At 35.3% G+C, this 2968-nt stretch overlaps 1 protein-coding gene across 1 annotated transcript in view; it reads right to left on the bottom strand.

The window, feature by feature from the left end:
- Positions 1-2528: 2528 nt before the first annotated feature.
- LOC119836356 (UBX domain-containing protein 4) overlaps positions 2529-2968 on the bottom strand; it is a 12722-nt gene continuing 12282 nt past the window's right edge. The window contains exon 12 of the mRNA XM_038361660.1: positions 2529-2637. The gene's annotated coding sequence lies outside the window, so the exon portion shown is untranslated. The remainder of the gene's footprint in view (positions 2638-2968) is intronic.

Genomic DNA, 2968 nt, shown 5'->3' with positions numbered 1-2968 from the left:
GAATGAAAGTAAACCGTCGCGTGATAGAACCGAGCGGTGGTCCGTCAATCTATGGAATGCGGCAATTGTATTAATTCAGTTTAGAAAGCACGATTTGATAGAAAATTTGCGTGGTTCTGTATATAATTAATCTTTATATATATGAACTCGCGGCTCCGGCTTCGCCCGTGGCACATATAGCCTGTAGCCTTCCTCTATAAATGGGCTATCTAACACTGAAAGAATTTTTCAAATCGGACCAGTAGTTCCTGAGATTAGTGCGTTCAAACAAACTCTTCAGCTTTGTAATATTAATATAGATTACGTGTCACGTTGCATGTCTGTGATGGACTACTAAACTACTCAACCGATTTTAATCAAATGTGCTCACTGTATGCAGTTTGATCAAACTTAAATTGAATATTTTTTAAGGTTGTTTATCCATACATACGGGGCGATAAAAGGTAAACTCGCAAATATGGTAGAAAATGAGGTTTCTAAAAGGCTTTCTACTAAAATAGAAGACATATATGCATGTAACACCCTAAATAATCTCATGCTGCCCCATTTTTGAATAAATCGCACGCGTAAAATTCGCATATTAGTTTAACAGTTTAAACATATAAACCTTCCCCTTGAATCAATCGTATCAATAAAAAAACCTATCAAAATCCGTTGTGCAGTTATAAAAATCTAAACATACATACATAGGGACAGACGCGGGAAGCGACTTTGCTTTATACTAGATAGCGATTTAACCACGGAACCCCAAACCGATCTAATTGTAACTGAGAAAGTGAAATCATCAAAAACGGAATGTTATAAGCGACACATAATACTTCATTGTTATACGATCGGTGAAACTATGCGATAACACATTATTTTGACCGAGTTCAATAACAGAGGGCATTGTTACTATCTGCGTGCATGTCCCGGCTTCGGTTTAATCTACATTAAATTTATTCTCTTGTACTATGGAGGGTAGTGGTAAGGAGAATCATCTTTATACTTAAAAATGCATTAAATTATAGTGGCGTCACATTAGCATCAGGGTAAACTTTACAGGAGCTTTAGAAATCTATAAACCTACTATTTACAGTACAGGAAATAAGATCGCTCTAGCTATTCGTTTTCTCATATTAACTCTTTAACAAAAAATATAACCTATATTTTCTAGATATCTTGTACTACGCGAGTTGTTGAGTCCACAAAATAGTGGAACAGCTTGCCTGCGTCAGTATTTCCAGCTTCCTTCGATATGGACTCCTCCAAAGAGCTTATAAATTCTTAAGAGGCCGGCAAATCAATCGCAATGCCCCAACATTGTGATTGCTTATGGGCGGCGGTGATCACTTACCATAAAAAGCTAATCCTCTATTTCACTCATATACATATCTTCGGCAAGCACGCAGTCACACCTACACACGCACACACACACACACACACAAGCACGCACACACATAGGGTCACGCATTAAATTAAATTATATAAGAACTGTATTTTAAATTTTAGCTTAAGTGCAATTTTTGTTATTCTTCTTAATTGTATCACATTACCTTTCCTACTAGTAGTGCTAGTGGGGGGGCTAGTGATCTGTACTACAGGTCTTTGACGACCTACTTCAGACACTAGTCTTTCACAATGCTAATATGTACTACTCAGTAGTTTTATGATTGTGAAGGCAAATAAAGAAATTTTTTTTTTACCATCAGTTGCATCGTTTGCCCCAATGGCGTAGCTATCATAGGGCCAGGTGGTGCAGTGTACCAGGGCCCCGGAGCTCAGGGGGCCCTCTTAACCTCAGCTTTGAAAGAGGGGAGGAAGGAGGAAGGCTGGTTTGCCCTTTTGTTGGTATTGGTATAAAAAAATGTTGACATTTACAATAACCGCCTACTTTAGTCGACAACAATATTAAATGTTTCCACTCGGCGTACTTCATTCCGTTTACAATTGCTACAATCATACCATACCATACCAATCGGTTCAGTAGTTTTTGTGTGAAAGAGCAACAAACACACACACATATATAGTATAGGATAGTAGGAAGTAGGATGATCACCATCTAATTAATAATTCATTTCTCCAAAAGGTCACTGACAACCCTGGGGGAAAGCACCACGCCAGATTTTAAAATAGTACCCCAACGAAGACATTTTCCTATCAAACAAAAAAAAAATGACCCCAATCAAAAACTACAGAGTTATCGAGTAATAAAACAAACAAAAGGTCGAATTGAAAATTTTGCCCCTTTTTTGGGAACATCGGTTAAACACCGTTTCGAAAAAAGGCATAAACATTTGTTTCATATTATGCGAAGAAGCGAATTAAATTTTTTGTAAAAATTTATCCAATAGAACGTGTTTTAAATCCGTCAAAATTATTTGGTACTAAAATAATGACAACCGTCATATTTACAAGTAATATATTTCAATATACAGATAATATTTCATATTAAATACATATATACATTGGAAATGCAATATATAAATTATCATAACACTGATATCGTATTAAAGAAAATTAAAATTAAATAAAACGATTTTTTTTTAATTATTTTTAAACAATTTTTTAAATTATATCCTTGCCCTAAATAACAAATTGAAATTGCGACTAAGCTATCTTCATGTACATGGCATCACCAGCGTTTTTTTTCATTACCTGTGAAATAATAAAAAAATATTACAATTGTGAAAGTTTGTTTGGATGTTTGTCCGTCAATCCAGCTGAAACTACTGAACGGATTTTGATGAAATTTGGTATACGGACAGGGTATGAGCTGACTTGGGTGATAGGATACTTTTATCCCGATTAAATGCTCCCTTGGGATAAAACAGGGATCTTGATATCCGGGCGGAGCCGGGACGAGCGTCTAGTACTTTATAAATCAGACATATTTATTTATTTATTAACACAATATTATACTTAGTCTGGCCATAAATACTGTTACACTTAATTATAAAAAAATATTACATTTGAATTTCGAATCTGT

This window comes from Zerene cesonia, chromosome 24, assembly GCF_012273895.1.
Source record: "Zerene cesonia ecotype Mississippi chromosome 24, Zerene_cesonia_1.1, whole genome shotgun sequence".
In the NCBI taxonomy this organism is placed as follows: Eukaryota; Metazoa; Arthropoda; class Insecta; order Lepidoptera; family Pieridae; genus Zerene; species Zerene cesonia.
The sequence above is the reverse complement of the archived record's forward strand: the minus strand, read 5'-3'. Positions and strand labels throughout refer to the sequence as shown.